Source organism: Schistocerca piceifrons, chromosome 2 (assembly GCF_021461385.2).
Source record: "Schistocerca piceifrons isolate TAMUIC-IGC-003096 chromosome 2, iqSchPice1.1, whole genome shotgun sequence".
Taxonomy (NCBI): Eukaryota; Metazoa; Arthropoda; class Insecta; order Orthoptera; family Acrididae; genus Schistocerca; species Schistocerca piceifrons.
Window position 1 is genome coordinate 433389512 of NC_060139.1, and position 21817 is coordinate 433411328.

A 21817-nucleotide genomic window follows, 5' to 3' on the forward strand; every position below is an offset into this window, starting at 1 on the left:
GACTATTTTACCTCCGGAATATTTTACCCAAGAGGACGCCATCATCATGTAATCATACAGTAAAGCTGCATGCCCTCGGGAAAAATTACGGCTGTAGTTTCCCCTTGCTTTCAGCCGTTCGCAGTACCAGCACAGCAAGGCCGTTTTGGTTATTGTTACAAGGCCAGTTCAGTCAATCATCCAGACTGTTGCCCTTGCAACTACTGAAAAGGCTGCTGCCCCTCTTCAGGAACCACACGTTTGTCTGGCCTCTCAACAGATACCCCTCCGTTGTGGTTGCACCTACGGTACGGCTATCTGTATCGCTGAGGCACGCAAGCCTCCCCACCAACGGCAAGGTCCATGGTTCATGGGGGGGGTCAAGATTTACGTTGTAAGAATAGCCATGTCATGTCCATTTATTATTTCTGTCATCGTGGAATTGTGACGGATGTGACCTGTAAATCTTGTGCTCCTGTTTTCGCGTTCCGCGATTGTCAGTGTCAATTTCCAATTGTTGTAACAGTCCCTGAAAAGCTTCAATGTCATCTTTGCAACGTCCTGTCAAAATAATATGTCGTAAATGTTCAGGCAATTTGACTAAGCAAATGTGGATGAGTTCTGAGGGGCTGTATGGGTTTGAAAGATACTGATTCTTGTGTAACATGTCTTCGAAATATTTGACAAGACTGGAAAATTCAGATTGTTCGAAATGTTTCATCATTATGATGCTATGTTTTACTCGGTCTTGTGTAGCTTGAGACCAATATGCTGAGAGCAAGGCATGATAAAACTCTCCTTCACTGTGAAAATCGTGAATGACCGATCGCATTCTTACAGCTGTTTCATTCTCTAAATAGCCACACATAAATTCTAATCTGTGCTCCAATGACTAGTTGGGGGGAAAACAATGGGAGAATTGATGGATCCACGTTTGTGGATGAATGTCGTTGCCGGGATTCTTAAACGTTTTGAATTTACGTGTAGTAGTGAACAGCTTATAGTCAAAATCATCGTGTCAGCGAGTCGCATATCGGTCATTGTTACGTCGTGTCGGAGGTTCCATCTCAAAATTCAGTGCACCTTGCCAATTTCATTCATAATTTCCGAAGAGCCCTGTGTTATCATCTTGTGGCTGTTCCGTATTTCTATGTCCCTCTTCCCGTATTGGAGCGCGAGTGTCCTCTGAAATATGTAATTCTTGTACTACTTGTGCCAACTGATCTTGTACTTCCCGATTTCTCTTTTGTACTGTGTATTGATTTGATTTTGATTTTGTTTGAATTTTCTAATTTGTTCATACTCTTCTGTGTCACTGAAGGCTACAGGTCTTGTGTCATTAAGATCATCATCTACCTTTGTAGATAAGTTAGTGAACTGATCCGAAAGTTTGGCTACTTTATCCGATAGTGAACTTATTTCCTCAGTGTGTTTTTCTGAACCAAGTTTCAGAGTGTCCATTTGTGTTGAAATCGTATCTACTGTGTCCTTTAAGCTTTCCTGAGTTTTTGCAAGTTGCGTAACCGAATCGGTATATGCAACTGAGTCAATTTTAGCTTGCAAGGTCTCATGATTTTCATGAACAATAGTTTGCAGTTCTTTTATGGCTGCTTCGTGATTCTGTAATGTATTTTCATGCCGCGAAAAAATAGGTTGGAAATGTCACAGATTTGTGTTTTTACGTCATTACAGACTTTTCGACGTTTCGATTCGATTTTATGTAACTCAGTAGTTAAATCTTCACGTGTTTGTTCAAGCGTGGTGTCTAACCTCTGAAGATCTTGTTTCATTGCGTGTAACTTTTGAAGATTTTGTTCCATTGTGTCTAACTTTTGAAGATTTTGTTCCATTGCGCATAACTTCTGAAGATTTTGTCCCATTTGTTTCTGATTTTGTTCAAGCGTTGTGTCTAACTTTTGTAGCCTTTGTCCTATTTGTTGCATTAACTTTAATAACAGTGCACTGGTGTCTGAAACATGTTCCTCAGTGCTATTCGGCAGTGCATTTGAACCGGCAATATTCGCATTCTGAAAAGCAGATAATGTGCTTTGACTTATTCGAGAAAATAGTGAGGACGCAAAAATTGAATCTACAGTATTTGCAAGATTGTGTCCTGTCATTTCGGATTCCTGAGGCGAGCTGTTGCCGACCGATCGATCGATAATGCTTCCCTGTTCACTAATTGTTTCACTGTCTACACCATTATTTGCAGCCCACTCCATTTCCCTATGCACAATTACCAAATTATTACTTTGAACATTAGTTACTTCATTACACGGTGGCGCTAACACACAGCTTTCGTCTTCACTGTCATTTCTCAGCTTACTTTGGAGCCTAGTGTTACGGTTTTCACACGCCATTATTGTCACAATATTTCACACGCTAACACAGAAAAGCACAATTTGAAGAGCAAAAAAAGAAAACACATTAACATAGCACTGAAAATAATATCTCGTTAGTTGCAAGCGCAGCTGCGAAATACTTGGTGCAAATCTACATGCATGCCACAACTGTTTTACTGTACAACAACGAAAGACTGCAACTACAAAGGAGATTCTCTCTACAATTACGCGCTAGCAATAAACAATAGATACACAAATTACAGAAACTACAAGAAAAAATCCGAAGATTCCAATGAGGTATCCTCGGCTAAGGTTCGACATATGTAACGTCCCCTTAGAAAAATTTATGAATGACTGTGCTGATAAACCTCTTACATTATTTGATTTTCAAACAGCTGAGCAGAACTGAATGTACTCAGACATTTCACTCTTTACCTATTCTGATCAACACTAAACGGACAGCCTATATTTTTAGCGCAACGCAATCTGACTTTCAATAATTCCTACAAGAGAATGACCCTGTCTAACATTAACCTATGCGTTTCACAAATCACTTACCTCACAAAAATCTTCGTCACTCGAACTACTGCAATACAGCGAGCGCCACTACTGCCAGCTAAATAAAAGATTCTAACTACTGAAGACACTAACTACTGATAGGCATACTTAGCAAATGAAAGATTTTAATTGCGAACAAACAATGTATTTACCTTAATAGTGTTCAAAGGTCATAATATATATATAGCAGTTCATGACATCCAGTCTTACAAATTTACTGTCTCTGTCCAGATCATCCGCTATCAAAACTTCGCCATCTCACTCCCCACATCCACCACTGCTGGCGGCTCACCTCTAACTGCGCAACGCTACGCGCTGTTAACAGCCAACAGCCCAACACTACAATCGCGAATATTACAACAATGCCACCCAGCCACAGACTGCACACAGCACAGCCAGTGATTTTCATACAGAGCGCTGCGTAGCGTTACCAATATAAAAACCTAAACAGCCAACTTACAAGGCAATTATCTTTTATTGGTTAGTATATAGGGGGAGGCAGATAAACAGTTTTTCAGGGCAATGATCAAATATGCCTCGCTGCTGAATTTTTGATTACATGCTGGCCACTGCGGCCGAGCGGTTCTAGGCGCTTCAGTCCGGAATTGCGCTGCTGTTACAGTCGCAGGTTCGAATCCTGCCTCGGGCATGGATGTGTGTGATATCCTTAGGTTAGTTAGGTTTAAATAGTTCTAAGTCTAGGGGACTGATGACTTCAGATGTTAAGTCCCATAGTGCTCAGAACCATTTGAACCATTTAATTACATATCATTGCTTAGTTTCCTCTCGCTGTTACACATTAACCTTCTCATGTAGCAGAAGTCCTGTTTCTACTGTGACACAGTGTTTCACAGAGATGAGTCATCAACTGCACCTGACTCTAAAAACTGACGTTTCAATACTGCTTCACGTCACCATCGGAAAACCCATGTAGATCACCGTGAACAGAAGACTTCTTAGGATGTTTTCTTCCGGCAGGATAGCGGATAAGAAAGCAAATATTTGGGTAAAAAATTTGACTAATTTTTGCATACACATTTACATACAGAAACAACTCTAGTTTTCTTGATGTAGTTTTCATACCATGCAGCTTAAGTTTTAACTTATAATTTAAATCTGCATCCGAATTATTTAAATCTTTCTCCAACCTATTTAATCACAGTCACTTATATTCCCAAGTTCTATATATAATATTTTATACTGTAAAGTATGTCTTTTATGACTTCAACAACGTGACATTCCTTCTTGAACTACTTCTAGCCGAGAGCAAAATTTCAGTTTACCAGATTTTACTTTTGTCTCCTGTTCCCTAGGTTACACTACTGATAACATATTCGACATCTCCCCAGGCGTATGTTGGGAACTCGTTGATTCCAGATTGTTGTGAAATTTCCGAATAAAATTTTAAGTCTACGGCCCCTGCAAATGAATGTCCACTACATGCAGTTACTCTCAGTTTTTTCCTCTGCAAAAGATTCTTCTATTTCACAACGTTCAGTCCATCACAATGATATTCAGAGTAACTATTCTTCTTATCCTGATTCAAATAGGAGTGAATATGTACAAAGAACTTTTTCATCCATCGTTTAATATATTAAAAGTCCATAGATGCAATGATTTCTGCGAGCACTCCAGCGTATGAGCACTTTCCCTTGGTACTTACTTTAAATGCTTATGTCTTTTATACCCCACTCATATCCATACTTTTAGGTACACTATGTTCTAAGTAATATGTGACCCTTGCCTGTGAGCCTACAGTTTTCCAACTACAGTTTATATTCATCCTTCACAACAAGTGTTTCGATCTCTTTCTTTCTTGCTATCAAATCACTCCCAGTTCCAGATTTTTTACGTGAAAATAACATTTAACTGCACTATCTTAGGGGTTGAATTTGTTTAATGGGGTATGATTTAGATTTGTTTGATCAATTTCTTCTTTATCTTAAGACTTGTTGAATAACATTACTCGTGGGAATCAACCTTAATTTGCCAGTACCTGTACTTAATTGTATCGTGTAGAACGAGGTCCTAGATTGAGAAAAATAGCTTCTCTTACCTATAATATGCAGTGAGTATTGTCTTTGTGATGAATCTGCTCCTATTTTATAGGTGGAGAATTAAAACTGTAGACTGACAGGCTGCATGGCCATAACGTATTCTTCGTGTTGATTGTATAGAAGGTATATTTCTCCACCAGTCAACTTTCGAGTGTCATTATCACCCACAGTAGACCAACTGGAGAATGAAAATCTTAATATTAGATAGTTTAAGGTTGCTCGGCATAATGGTTCCTTTTTTTAAGCACTATGGCTCTTGATATAGAATTTCGGCCCATGGTACAACACTTTAACAAGATCCTGGATTACTCGCTCTCTCTAGTAGTGTTAGCGGGCACGTGGGATGCTTGTGGCCATTGACCACGTGACGAAGAGCACTCAAGAGACTATTTCTGTCGCTCTCATCTATCAGGTGGGTGAAATGCTTCTGCCTGTGCGATAGAGAGCGCCATTTGCGCTCCAGTAGTGTAGTTAGCATAGTAGTGGAGGGACAACGACCCCAATAGCACAGCACGGTGTGGTCGGGCAGTGCAGGGGCTATGCACATTTGTGGAGCAGGTAACGGAAGGTACTGCCTGTTCGTGTTAAATTAAATGGGTAGCTCTACCCCTCAAATCCCGTGCCTATGGTGGTGGTGGTAACAGCACAGGTGGGAGAAACTGTTCGTAGTGCAGTTTAGCGTGTTTTTTATTTGTGTAAAGGACTAGTCTGCTTAAATGCTCCTACTCGAATTTCCAGCTGTTACTGACATGTCTGCCAGAATATTCAAGTGTCTGACTCTTGTAAGACATCCCGTTAGCAATGTCATTGTTTTACTCAATTAGAAAGTCATTTCTATGCCGGCGGTGGTGGTTAGCAGCGCAGATGGTCTGGGGTAGTTGTTTACAGCACAATTGTAATGATGTGTGTGTGAGTGTGTGTGTGTGTGTCTGTGTGTATACCTGGATTTTTTGCTGCTATTTACAAGTCTGCTGTAATGTTACCGTGTCAGACTTCTCTAAGACTGCCTCACAGTAACGTCATTATCTTTAACCCACCAGGAAAGCAGGAATAAGTTCCATGTAGACATGGTATGAAGTAATAGCGCATTCTTTGTAGTACCTTTCTTATTTAGTATGGGATATACGAGTTTCTTTTTTAAAGTGACACTGTGCTAATTGTATTTACCGGTGTCTTAGGATGACTCTCCTGTAAAGAGGGAACAACTTGGTCAAAAAATGTAACAAATTACCATAAAACTGTTAATAGGAATGAGGGCTGGTCATACATTTGAGTGCGTCTTAACTCGCTATTACATTAATGAGAGGAAGAGGTTGATATAGTTAAATTCCATTGTGCAGTTTCTTTTTATTACTCTTGGGGATGGTGGCTGATCTGTTTGATGGTCCTTTCACTATGGCACTCAGACCTCGAAAGACGAAATTCACGCAATTAGACTAGAGAGCAAGGGAAGAGGGGAGGGGAAAGGTGAACTTGTTTCCCAACTTTTCTTAAGTCTCCCTATTGGATTACATCAATCGAGAGAAGATGTTCTTAATTTTGGCATCAGAACCTACACAGTGTATTGGTGGCCATTTTCCCACCATTTTTGCCACACAATTTTTCTTACGAGGTGGCGGAGGGGGAAGGGGGGCGTGAAAGGGCTATTATATTGACACTTAACTGGTATCTAGTTCCACTGGATGTACCACAAGCAATTTCCGAAGAAATATGGGTGCTGACATTGAGATTAGATTGTTCTCTGTTCCGGAACATGCCCCAGCCCACTACTCACATGCAGTCCTCAAATTAACATCCATACAGTATGGGTTTCTTGCAGAAATTGCACGTCCTGTCTACCAGTCTGTGTATTTGACGATAAACAAGCTGCTGTCGCTATTGCACAAATGACTGGCCTCAGAAGTCTCTACAGTTTGAAACATCCCCGTAGAAAAATTTATGAATTACTGTGCTGGTAAACCTCTTACGTTATTTGATTTTCAAACAGCTGAGCAAAACTGAACGTACTCAGACATTTCTCTCTTTCCTTATTCAGGTCATCACTAAACTGACACCCAATATTTTTATCGCAACGCAATCTGTCTTTCAATAATCCCTACAAAAGAATGGCCCTGACTAACAATAACCTATACCTTTCATGAATCACTTACCTCACAAAAATCTTCGTTACTCGAACTACTGCAATACAGCGAGCGCCAATACTGCCAGCTAAATACAAGATTCATACTACTGAAGGCACTAACTACTGATAGGCATAGTTAGCAAATGAAAGATTTTAATAGAGAAGAAACAATGTATTTACCTTAATAGTGTTAAAAAGTCGTCATATATATATATATATCAATTCATGACATCCAACTTTACAATTCTTCTTTTTCTGGCGGACACACGTCCAGATCGTCCGCTCTCAAAACTCTGCCATCTCTCTCCCCACATCTACCACAGCTGGCGGCTCACCTCCAACTGCGCAACACTGCGTGCTGTTCACATCCTACAGCCCAACACTACAATAGCAAATATTCTAAGAATGCAAATCAGCCACAGACTGCACACAGCACAGTCAGTGATTTTCATACAGAGCGCTACGTGGCGTTACCAACATAAAAACCTTAACAGCCTACTTACAAGTTTTGTTACTTACGGTCTCATGACTCCTTGAATTCGTAGGTGTACACAGGTAGGACGCGACTACAGCTGAAATCATCTAAATGTTCAAAGTGCACTGATGAATGATCAGGAGCGAGGCACGTTCAATAAGTAATGCAATACATTTTTTCTCGGACAATTTTGGTTGAAAAAATAGGAAATTTGTTGGGTGACATCGTGGAATACTCCAGGTTCAGCCGCTACAGTTCCATGAAGTTCCGATACATGGCGGCGCCATACATAACCTTCAAAACGGCGTCTATAGCCGAGGTGCGTTCCAAGCGGAGAGCTGTCGTTGAGTTTCTTTCGGCGGAAAACCAGAGCATGGCAGACATACATAGACGATTGCATAATGTCTACGGAGTTCTTGCCGTTAACAAAAGCACAGTGAGTCGTTGAGCGAGTCGTCTGTCTTTATCGCAACAAGGTCGCGCAAACCTGTCCGATCTCCCATGTGTCGACCGGCCGCACACAGTTGTGATTCCTGCAGTGTCGGAATGTGAGGCCGCTCTCATCCGAGATGATCGACGGATCACAACCAAGGCCCTCGATGCTCTACTGGCCATCTCTGTTAGTAGTGCAGCCATCGTTCAGTAGCTGGGGTACCAAAGGTGTGTGCCAGCTGGGTTCCTCGCCATATAACAGAAGACCATAAAGAGCAACGAAGGACCACTGTTTGTGCGTTACGAGGCTAATCGTGACAATTTTTTCTGGAACACCGTTAGAGGCGATCAAACACGGGTTCATCAGATATGATACGCGAGTTGGGATGGAAGTCATTAAAGCAAAGACGTTTTTCGTCGCGGCGACATCTATTTACAAAATTTCAGTCACCAACTTTCTCTTCCGAATGCGAAAATATTTTGTTGAGCCCAACCTACATAGGTAGGAATGATCATCAAAATAAAATAAGAGAAATCAGAGCTCGAACAGAAAGGTTTAGGTGTTCTTTTTTCCCGCGCGCTGTTCGGGAGTGGAATGGTAGAGAGATAGTATGATTGTGGTTCGATGAACCCTCTGCCAACCACTTAAATGTGAGTTGCAGAGTATTCATTGTAGATGTAGATGTAGAACTGGAAACAAAACGGCAATCCATGGAGCGGCGCCACACCGTCTCTCGTCCGAAAAAGAAGTTCAAAAATGCACCCTCAGCCGGTGAAGTCTTGGCGACGATGTTCTGAGACTGAAGGGCTTATGCTGTTTGATGTCATCACTCAAAGTGCATCGATCCGTTCTGAATTGTATTGTGCTACCCTCAGGAAATTGAAGATAGGACTTCAGTGTGTTGTTAGTAGCCACAAAAACGTCTTCGCCATGTCAACGCAAGGCCTCACACAAGCCTGTCCAGGCGAGAGAAGCTCAGAAAACTTCAAAGGTCTGTTCTTCCACATCCATACTTTAGCCCGGATCTCGCACCTTCCGACTTCCATCTGTCTGGCCGACTGAAGGATGCACTGAAGGATGCACTCCGCGTGGATGATGGGAAGGTTATTGCTGCAGCAAGACATTGGCTCCGACATCAACCTTTGATACCATTCAGGCATACAGGCTCTCCCAGTAAGGTGGCGCAAGGCCGTCTCATTGAACGGAGACTACGTTGAAAAATAGGGTTCTGTAGCCAAAAGAGTGGGGAATAATATGGTGTACTGGAATCCTGAAAAAATCAGCCTGTATTCAGAAAAAAATGTGTTGCGTTACTTAGTGAAAACCCCTCGCATTTTGTTTTTGTTTTTTGTTTTGTTTTTGTTTTTAATTTTTTTATAAACAAAGCACGGTTTAGATCACATGTTTTTATTGTAACGACTAATTTAAACCGAATTATGCCACATACAGAACTAGAACACGGAGGAGCCAGTAGCGGTCACCGGCATCCATTGCTACGCGCCGTCAAAACAGACCGTCATTGGATTTTACATCTGGTCATTACAATCATAATTCATGAAGTATTGTACAGTGCTTCGCTCACAAAGTAACAAAACAAAGCTACCGGTTTCTTGTGACGACACAATGAGACATATCTGGCCTATTTTAATCATACTTTACAGCATTTTACCTCTGCATTTGAGCCTGAATGTGCCTTCCTCGATAGAAAAAGAAATCAGTTTTTAAAAAGGCTTAAGCAAACGCTCGGCAGTTAGAAGAAGTCGCAAGTAAGCCCTTTTTTTCTCTGACGTTGAAAACTTTTTGTAAACACAGAATTTAGGAGCCGAAGTAAAACATTATTGACTTTGCGACAACTTTTCTCATTCCTATTTTTCTTCTCCCCCGTTAATTGAATGAACACCGGTCCACCTTTGTGCTAACTGTTGGCTTTCGGACGCTGGCTGCACTCTGACAGATGAACGCAGAAGCAATTCGGTGGAAACTTCGCAGATAGAAGTGGAAGTTTTGCAGAAGTTGGCTTTCAGTCCGCTCCGGCAGTCGCTTTGCATTCCGACCGGTCGCCGGCGGCGCGGCGGCGCAGTCGCCGGATCGCAGGAGCAATCGGAAGCGGCGATAAGCGCGCGCCCCGCCGTTACCGTAACGACACGGCGAGTCCCAGTCTGCTCGCCTCACGCCTCACTCCTCACTCCTCACTCGTGAGGCCGTTACGGCAGGCGCTGCGCCAAGACCTCTGCGAGACACGCCGCCCCGTTCCTCCTTTATGACCCACCTGAACGTCCGACACTGTTTTACTTCCATTAATCCGATTATTGCGTGACCAAGCTGTTTCCGTCGCAGCGCTGTATTTGCGTTTCCTCCTGGCTTTTCTAACACGTCTAGGTTTCTAGCCTGCACTTTATTACAAAGTGCTGTCCGTTATTTTGGGCAGATTTTCTCTATAATTCATACGAATACTAAAGCACGTGAAAGTATTAGGTTTTTGCACAATTTCGCAGCGTTTTGTTCTGCTTATTGGCATTTCAGCTATTTGAGTTTAATGACTCTCATTTTGTCATTTGGAACTAGTTAGTGGAACTACGGACTCTTGAAACTGGATTACCAAGTGGAGAAATCGGCACATTTCAGCCATATTCTTCTGTTTGATATCAATGGAAGGCAGACAGTAGTGGAGGCAGTCAGAAACATTAGCACCGTGCATGGGGATAACGGCGTGGGACAGAGAACGGCAAGAAAATAGTTTTCTTGTTGTAAGGGAATCGTTTTGATATTAGGGACTCTGCATGTTCAGCAAGACCTTTGGGTTTTGATGTAGATCGCTCACGCACATTAATCCACAATGACCCATGTCACTATACTCGAGAACTGGTTCAAATGGCTCTCAGCACTATGGGCTTAAAATCTGAAGTCATCAGTCCCCTAGACTTAGAACTACTAAACCCAACTAACCTAAGGACATCACACACATCCATGCCCGAGGCAGGATTCGAACCTGCGATCGCAGCTGTCGCGCGGTTCCGGAGTGAAGCGCCTAGAACCGCTCGGCCACAACGTCGAGAACTGGCAGATCTATTGAACTGTGATCCTCCCATCACCGTGCGACATTTTCATGCAGTAGGGAAGCTACAAAAATCGGGTGTATAAGTACCGCATGCTCTAATCCAAAATGACACAAATCTGCAGGTGGCCAAATGTGCACTCTCCTTGCTCGCCCTCAATTGGCACATGAACAGTACAGACGATTTCTATTCTGTATCGTTATTGGTGACGAGCAGTGGTGTCTTTATGCTAACGTAAGGGAAAGAATAAATAGTTGAGCTCAAACAAAGCAGCAACTACCCATACAAACATCTGAGCACATCCTCAAAAGATAATGTTATGTATCTGGTGGAACAGCGACGGTGCGATGTTCTCCGAATTGCTTCCCCGAGATGTAGCCATTAATGCTGGCATTTACAGTCAACAACTATAACGTTTTCCAGATGTAACAGAAGAACAGCAACCAGGAAGACTGCGTGAAGTGGTGCTACTCCACGATCACGCCCGTCCACATCCTGCTAGTCTGAGAAAAAGCACTATACGGGAGTTAGGTTGGGTAGTCATTCCGCACCCGTCTTATTCAACTGATCTTGCGCCCTAGATTTTCACCTTTTCCGCTCTCTGTCGAACAACTTCCAAAGATCTTCCTTTTCGGATGAAAATGCTCCTCGAACATGGCTCGATGAGTTCTTCGCCTCAAAACAACGTGACTTCTACACTCGCAGAATCGAAAAGTTACCCCAGCAATGGCAGACAGTTGTATATACTGAAGGAGAATGTATTATTGACGACTAAATTCTCTGCTGTGTGTATCTATTCTGTTTATTAATCTTATGGAAAAACTTTACGAACTTATGCGCCAATCTAATACTTTATCTCTTATACCTTGATGTTCTCTACAGACTGATCGCAAAGTCCCATAATCTCCTAGTGCCTCTCACATGTTCATACACGTCGCACTGTACTGTTGTGGGACCATGGAAAAAAACGACTTTGAGATACTGTGAGTATTCTTTATTATTTAGTCAGCAGCGTGCGTGTGTACACCAACGTTTCCATAATAGTATGATTCTCGTCCATGTACAATGTGAAATTCTTTTCAACACTGCTGGCGTGATTTCAGTAAATGCACGTCGAACAACATCCTTAAGTTTATCAGTTGTCTCGTAACATGTGGCAGCAACCTTCTGTTTAACGAACCCCCATAATGCACAATCGGAAGATGACTCGTCAGGACCTAAGATGGCCACTCCTAACGTGCAGGCACATGGACAGGACTACATCCAATCCATTCCTCAGGAAATACCTGATTGAGACATTCTTTAATAGCAACAGCATAATGACATGGTCCTCCATCCCTCCGGAAACTACACCCCCGACCAATCCCCAATCTTGCAGATGTGGAATAAAGCAATCAAGTAACACCGTGAGATACGTAATGTGATTCACAATATCGACGAAGACACATGGATCTACCAAGTGGGTTGCAGACATTGCAGTCCAGATCAAGACGTGTGGTATGTTGTGCCAAAGTTCATAAAAAATCAGTTTCCTTTACTCCAGAAGTAAATGTTTCTCTCTGTTGCACTGCGATGTATTGAACACTCGTTCGAGAAAAACACATTCCCCGTAGATGGAAGAGCTGGAAAGACATCGAGCATTCGCCCACAAGCCTGATGAAACTTGGTGTGCCATTATCACTAAATTCATTTACAAATAAAGTTTTAAATGTCTTGAACTTCAAATCATTTCACATGTTTTTGTAATGCCGGCTATGGAACTCCCAGTTGATGCGACCGCTTACAAATTAACTTTCTCGACGAACGTTCTGCACAAGTTGCATCCTCCGCACAAGTTTCCAGTCGTGTTGGTTGTCGCCCTGAATGGGGCTTATCTTTTATGCAACTAGTTGCAAAGAGCTTTTTCCTCCATCATAAAATTTTAGGTTTTGGTGGTGAAGGTTTCCTCCTTACAGTGAAATCATGCTGAATATTTCTCATTGATATTCGTGGACCTACCTGCTCACTACGACACGTTCCTCCAGAGTCTAAGTTGACTCATCAGCCGCAGCTGCAGCAAATACGAAACAACAATTCATTAACATCTTTGTAATATGGGACTTTTTTATCACCCTTTAGAACTGATTTTATCCAAATCACTAATAAACCACAAACGTTGATCGTATTTTTGCGTATAAGGGATCAGATGAATAGCTTAACCAACAATTGAGTACTCGTCTTTGAACGCAACCTAACCTGAGATGTCAATATGGTCATGCCAAAGTTTCTTCTCAAAACTGCAATTTGGAAAGTGGGGTATAATCGGGTAGCTAAGGCGAAAGCCACATAACGATGACAATTTTCTTTTTTGCGACTTCAAACTTAATTCAGTTCAAGATAAATAAGGCATGAACAACATTTATGAACTATGAGGACTTCTTTTTGTTGTTTTAAACTATATTTAGTATAACTCAGCACTGTACAATATACGGTTATACCCCATAGCTTGCGGTAAAAGCAGGTACTCTGTGGGGGACCAACGGGCAATGTTATATTTCCCGTCTGATGCAAGTGGTGCATCGATTCTCATGCAAGTGATCTTTAATCCACCTTGTACAATTCTCATGGCACATTTCTCACAATACTTTACCCACTCATCTGATTTTCTTGTTGAGTAAGTCTCTTTGCAAACAAGACAAAGTGTTCCATACTCATCATCAGAAGAACTGTTTGCACCACACTCCTTCACTCTTCTGACTCTTTGTTACGGTCTAGACCCGGAGTTCTTCAACAAATTTTATTAACCTGATGAGAAGATGGTTTCGTTGCACTGAGTTCATTTTTGTAGCGACACTCCGCGATCGCGGCATATTTTCCTCTTCACCTGGTTGATGATGATGGTCTCCCGTAATGAGGAACTGGCTTGACACCCTCCGATGATCCAGTGAATGAAAACTGTCTGCACATTGGCCGGTGGACCAGGATGTGGAGAAGAAGCAATAACTGACTTTGTTGTGCTCTGGGAATCTCGCATTATTCTTTCTGTTGTATCAGATGCTGCAAATTCCTCTTTGTCAAATGCTTTTGCATTAAGCGGGAAATTACCCGTTTTTTTTAAACCCAGACACGCCTTTTTGCATTGTTGATTTTCTACGAGGTTGCCCAGAAAGTAATGCAACGCACTTTTTTTTCTTCAACAATTCTTTATTGAACATAATGAGAATTACACAAACGAATGAATGCTATTTTATCTACACACCCTATTTTTCCACGTAATCTGCATCCCGTTCTATGTCCTTCCTCCAGCGCGAAACAAGGGCGTGTATGCCGTGTCGGTACCAATCCTTGTCCTGGTGGCGGGGCCAGTGCTTCACTGTGTGAATGTTCAAATGATCAAATGTGTGTTAATTACTAAGGGACCAAACTACTAAAAACTCACTTAAACTAACTTATGCTAAGAACAACACACACACCCATGCCCGAGGGAGGACTCGAACCTCCGACGGGAGAGGCCGCACAGTCCGTGACACGGAGCCTCAGACCGGGCGGCCACTATACGTGGCACTATGTGAATCACCTCCTCATCGTAATCAAAATGTCTTCCACCGTTGGGATCCTTTAATGGCCCAGAGAAGTGGAAGTCCGAGAGCTAGGTCAGGGCTGTAAGGTGGATGGGGTAACGCTATCCAACTGTGTTTTGCGATGTGTTCAGCAGTCCTTAGACTTGTCTGAAGCCGAGAGTTGTTGTGTTGCAGCAAAACATGTCCTGGGTTGCTTTGGCGCCGAAGTCGCCGGAAGCGCGTCTTGAGTTTTGTTAATGTGTTGACATATGCTTCTGAATTAATGGTACCGCCTCCTGGCATCACATCAATGAGCTTCGCACCTTCAAAGTCCTAGAACACAGTGATCTGACCTTAGCGGCGAAAGCAGTTGCTTTGAATTTTTTCTTCTGTGGGGAGCTGGAATGGCTCCTTTCCATCGAGTGTCGTCTTGTTTCGGGCTCAAAGTGGTGAACCCAGGTCTCATCATCTGTCGCAATCTGGGACAAGAAGGCCTCCCCCTCAGCTTCAAAACGTTACAATAAATCAAGACAAATGTTTTTTCTGTGCGATTTGTGATCCACCGTTAGACACCATGTGACCCATCGTGCACACACTTTTGAATACCCAAGACTGCGGATAATTGCATACACACTTCCTTTGCTGATTGACAGATGCAGCGCTATCCCCCGAGTCGTATTGCGTCTGTTATCTCGAATGACGTCATCAGCTCGCTGCAACATGTCAAGTGTGACAGCCATGGATGGTCTCCCCGACCGCTGCAAATTGTGGTGTTCCGCCGAACCGCCTTCTGATGACACCTTCCGTGCCCAGCGACTAACTGTACTTCTTTCGACAGCAGATGCTCCATAGACTTAGCACAATCATTAGTGAATATTCCCCACAGTTCCTCTCTCTGCAGTGAGAAATTCAATGACGGCACATTGCTTGTAACATACATCACCTACAGGCATCATTTTGAACCTGCCCTGCAGCTACGCTAGCTGTCGGAAGTGACGGAAATTTGGCCTGCTCACTCAGGAGACTTCAGATAATACATACGTAACGTTTAGCATTCGTATCATTGTTTTCGGGTGAGGAAAAAAAATTTTTTTTACCTATCTTCTACACGCTAAAGCTATGTGCAGTATCACTTTGCTACACAAATGTTTTACAGATAATTTGATATTTTATGTATACCTCTAAAATTATTTCATTTGTTAGAGGCCTTCTATAAGATATTGTCATATTGCTTTAATGTAAAATTATGGTATTTAACATCAGCAAGACGCAGTGCTTACGCGCATGTGTATAGCGCCCACTGTGTTCCAATTTTCCTTATCGCTTAAGTTTCCGTAATGTTAAGCAGAGGTCTTTCTCTTTTTAGTGACGTTGTTTCAGCTTATATTAGTTCTTTTCTCCCCATACATTTGTAACAGTGATCTTCTGTAAATACAGCTTGTACCTCCTGCACGCTGAAATCATGTACAGTATTACTCTGTTAGCAAATGTATTAGCAATTTTATACGTAATGTAGTGATGATGATGAGGTCCCACACTCCGAAGAGCGCAGGGGAGGATGCGGGAGATCCGCACCGCCTTACTGGGCAAGGACACATAATGAGTATACCTGTACATCTATTACATTTTAGTAGCCATGTAGAGTAAATTTCATGCATACTTTAATGTAAAATGCTGTTATTCAACACAACCAAGGCGTAGTTCTTACGCGCATGTATTACCGCCCTCTACAGCCCAATTTTTCCTGGTCGATTGCGACTGTATATTTGCAACAGTTGACCTTCGTCTCTGGCATTACGTACACTTAACTTATGCAAATATTTTATTCTGTGGCCGCTGTTACAATTTCATGTTGGCATGAGGCTCTACCTGTGAGCATTTACTAATAAGCATTCGTTCTGAAATACGCTAAATGTAATCTGGTTGCTATGTAAAGCCATGGCTTGGGATAATTCTAGTTTTCGTCAGTTGTTTATATGACAAGAGCTGCTCGGCTTCAACTAATCTAATGTACAATCGTGTGATATACAAGTGAGTACACTTAGCTCACAAACATTTTTCTATTAATATATTGTTATGTTTGTAAAAATAATTTTCGTAACTCGTTACAGACTTTTTAGGGCCCACCCCTGACGAAGATATTTTTAGAAATATCGAAACCTAGGTTAAGGGCTAGCAGACATTTGTTTTGCAATTGATTGGCTGATTTTTCAACCTTTTCAGATTCACACAGTTGCTGTTTCGCAGCCACGTTTAAGATTTTGAATAAAACTATTTATGTTAATTCTAGCATTCGTGTGGCTATAATCATACTGGAAATTCTAATTAAACTAATTAGGGTCTTGCGCTATCCAAATTCAGTAGATGGTCTAAACAAAGACGATTTATTTGACTGCTTGCAAACTGACGCTTCCAACAAGAAAAATATAAAGTTGTTTCCATTGCTTGTACGATATTTTACAGCCAAAAATGGTATTCAAGGTAAGTTAATACATTTTTATGAAAATAGTGATGAGTCTGATGGCGCATCTTTCAAGTAGTTCAGAAGTTAATGAAAAAATACAAATTACCCTTTTATCATGTATTTGGGCTTAAACACCAAAGTGTAGTTAACCATTCATTATTTAAAAATATATGTGATTTGACACTAGACTGATTAAGGGAGATCGTCATGAACACATATTGCATAAATGCAAGAGACATGCAATGAGCTTCTTATCATATGACATGGTGACTGTAATTTTGAAATTTTACGAACATTTCCTTTCAATTTGCTGTAAAAATTGAAGAAGTGGAAAAAATTACAGAATCAGCTGATACAGACTTCCATGAAGTGAAATTTTGTATGAGAACAAGATGGCTCTCTTGTAACCTTCAGAGATAGACTATTATTAAATTGGAAAGCCATCTTAAGTTATTTTGTAACTTCAGGAGCAATGACTTGCGTTTCTAATTGGTGTTTAACACTGACAATGGCTTGGCTGAAACTGACTTGCATTTTGTAACCAAATTTTAAATTTGTTTAATAAAACTCTAAAATACCTGCAAGGACACTGTGTAACTATTTTGGATGTGTATAATGTCACGGATAATCTTAGCAACAAACAAACAAAACGAAAAAAATCTCTTCTTTCGTTATGAAACAGCCAAACATTAAACTGTTATCCTTACATGTACTGACTAGTAAAATCACAGAATTTTTTATTGTTTGTTGACAGAGCTTTAGAGTACCTAAACACATTGTTTGGTGTGGTGGCAGAAATTGTTTATTTATACTAAGAAATATCAATTTATAAATTACTGTTGAATTTGAACATTTTTGTTAACATAGTTGAAAACTTAACACTGTAAAAACTGAATTCTGATGTCGATGACATTCATGGGGAAACTGAATTATTAAACAAATTATATTACAAATTATTTAATTCTAAATGTTTTACAGTATTGTTCCCTACATAAAAATGACCATAAATATTTAACCAAACAAACGATGGTTTTTTACTTATTTGTACAAACTAAGTTCATTTTTGTTGCCAATCCCTGCCATTTCAGTAGCGACAGAGAGAGCTTTCATGAATGTTGAGTAGCAGGACAGAAGAAAAAAGTGTCTATCAATTTGATAAAATATTTGTTTATTTTAACTTAGGTATGGACTGCAAAGATGCTGTGAAGCTGTTTAGTTGCAAAAATTATTTGTTAAATATTGCTAAAACCAATAAAAATATAATATTAAACTAAATAATTAAGCAAAATAAATAATTCCTAATTTTAATACCGCTACCTGTATCAGAAACAAACTGAACCAGATTCTAACTAAGACACAAATATACTCTAAACACTAATCAGTAAAAAACAATCAGCAGCTAATAGACGAAATTAAAAACATCAACATTCCCCATTCAGCCCAACCTGTATCATTTGACATTACAAATCTACACACTAACACCCCATCTCAGAAACACTCAAAATCATCAGGTCAAACCTGATATAACATCAAAAACTATCATTGCCTGAAATTATTGAAGTCATAGACCTCCTTCAACTAGTACTAAACTACAACTATTTTACATTTAATAATAAAATCTACATGCAACTTAGAGGTCTTGCAATGGGCTCAAGCTTAGCTGGTACAATTGCCAGCACATATATTAACAACCTTGATAAAAAAACTCTTGCTAAAAAAATCAATCTCTATGGATAAAATCATTTGCTATAAACGTTATTTTGATGATACATTACCCCTGGTAGATGGTGACACAAATGATATTAACAACATACTCGACACACTCAATAAACAAGATACCAATATAAAATTCACAGTGGAATATAAGAGGAATGGTAGCATCAGTTTCCTTGATCTAAACATCAGTAAAGAAAACAACTCATACATCTTCAAAGTTTACACAAAGGCAACAGCAACAGATACCACTATACACAGCTCATCGTATCACCCTGCAACACACAAACTTGCTGCATACTGAGCACTAGTTAACAGAGCCAACAATATACCAATGGATAAATATGAACATCTTGATGAGCTCAGCAAAATAAGAAAATTGGCTTCAGCAAATGGCTAAGATGAAGTATTTATTGATAACCTCTTCAAAAAAGGAAAAACAATAATAAACCAACTTCCATACATGAAATGAAAAAGAAACCCATGGCTTGCATACCTTTTACAGGGAAACTCTCCTACAAAATAGCAAACATTCTAAGACCATACGACATTAAAATTGACTTTACAACACACAAAAAATTGCAACACAAACTGAGACACAATATATACACACAGATGGATATACACACACAATCAGACATCTACAACATAGTATGAAATACCTGCAGATTTCTCTATATAGGCCAAACTGGGAGACTCTTCCAAACAAGATGTAATGAACACATAAGTGCTTACCATACTGACAATTACAATAGATCAGCAATAACCATCCACATAAAAGACACAGGCCACCCATTCCATGGTATTGCGAACGATCTTGATATATTACATAAAAATAATAAGGGACCCAAATGGACTTATATGAAGAACTGAAAATCTTCATTCAAGGCACAGCACATGGAGATGTATTATTAAATGGTAAGCTTGAAATTTATAATGCTAAATTCTTCAAAAACTTCTTCAACATTAAATATTTATTTCATTGACAGAATAGTTTTCATTAAGTATCCATGTAACATTCTCTATGTTGCCAATACATCTAGATAAAAGTCCTCATCTTCACTTCAGGTATATATTACTGCATTTCAAACTGTATGTTGTTTAGCTTTGATTCTACAACTCTCTGGAAAATGGTTCAATTGGCTCTAAGCACTATGGGACTTAACATCTCAGGTCATTAGTCCTCTAGACTTAGAACTACTTAAACCTAACTAATGTAAGGACATCACAAACATCCATGCACGAGGCAGGATTCGAACCTCCGACCGTAGCAGCAGCGTGGTTCCAGGCTGAAGCGCCTAGAACCGTTCGGCCACAGCGGCCGGCAGACTCTCTGGAAAGATTTTAACAGATGTTTTTGAAAATGATAAGTTGTGATTTACCTGTTACTGTGCTCTGTGTGCCAGAAAATGAAATCGCCAACAGAAAAGTAAGTAAACGTATTAATATATCACCTGATCATGCTATTCACATAATGTACACACTGTAATAGATTTATCCGTCCACACAGGTTTATTTTTCTATTCTTAACCCCACTGGCACACATAGCTAATGTACATAACCTATCAGCTGATGTATAAGTAACTCTACAATGCACCAGATGATGACAGCAAGCTGCCAAAATGCATTGAGCTAGTAAAATATTAGTAAAAAGTGACTGCATCAGTATAAATTATTCCACATAATCTTATGATACAGTCGCAAACCTCAAACAACATCCGTATAACACAAATAAATTTAAACAGCTACACTGCTCACTTTCACACTTAAACCACTTGCGCTCTTACAAATACAATCTATCAAGCAAGCTTGAATACATTTGTCGATGAGATAATCACAACAACCAGCAGATGTAGAAATACGTGTAGTAAATGACCTCTGTTAATGATTAGTTGATTGTATACAGATAGAACAAATGGATAATTAGGGCCCCTCGCGTATGGTAATATTTCTGGGGTAAGCTGTAAAACTTTAACAGTGCAAAATGAGCCTTATGTCTAATAATGGGATGAATATTATCAATTTTGAGATAAGCACTAGATGCAGACCTGCTTTGCTTGTGAAAGTATGTCACAGGTCGCTCACGAGTATGTTCTCTGAAATATGATGGTCCGTTTCAGCCAAAGATTATTACCTAATTTTCCTACATACTGCTTTACGAGTTCATTCTTCTTTGGAGCTGCATGTAGAAACCTTTCGACTTGCATATACCTGTACCTATGAAACAATGTCGTTGTGGCAGAGTCCTACTGATTATTGTTGAGGATTTAATTTGGAATTATTTGCTTGTTATCAATATTAGTTTTTTCTAATCAAATCAGATTTAGTAGTTAACCATGAGACTCAATAGAGATCTTGCGTCCTTCCCAGTTATCGAGGTATGAAAATTTCTTATTTAGTAGAGATTCGTCAGTAGGATCCATTAATATCGCTTGGCGCTGAGTGTCAATTATTGGAATCTCTTGGGAATGTCCAGGTCAATCTTATTTTTGATCATCTTTCGCCATCAAGAACTTGTATTGGGTTTTGTGTATTAGCCTGTCTGAAAAAGTAGACTGCAGTTGGTGTCACCAGAAATGGCAGCAGACCCGTAGGTCCTAATTACGACAAATCGTTATAAAATTACAACATAACATGAAAGAAATAATTGGAAGGAAGTGACACACACCATCGACTTGGGGGTATTTTCAACATGTTGATGCTGCAGTGTCTAGTGGGTTTATCTTACTAAAATAACTCTCCCAACGTTCAGCTAACCGAAGTGGTGCAATAAATATACGTTTTTCTGGTACCTGAGTGGAGTGTGGGGTCATCTTCCAGTCTGATCATGGTGATTTGCAGCAAATTTTGTATTGTGAGCATCCACAGCTGTGGTATTGAACCATGATGAAAAAAGACCGTTACAGCTATTTGATAAATCTTTATTAATGATTCAACTAGTTTCATGGCTTTAGAGTTGCATTTTCAAGGATACAGATTTATTTCATAATTTATTTCAACCGATAAAAAGTTGATGACCCAACATTCTTTACCCAATTGTGATAAAAATGTTCAGCCTTCAAGAGGCCGGTAGCAGAAT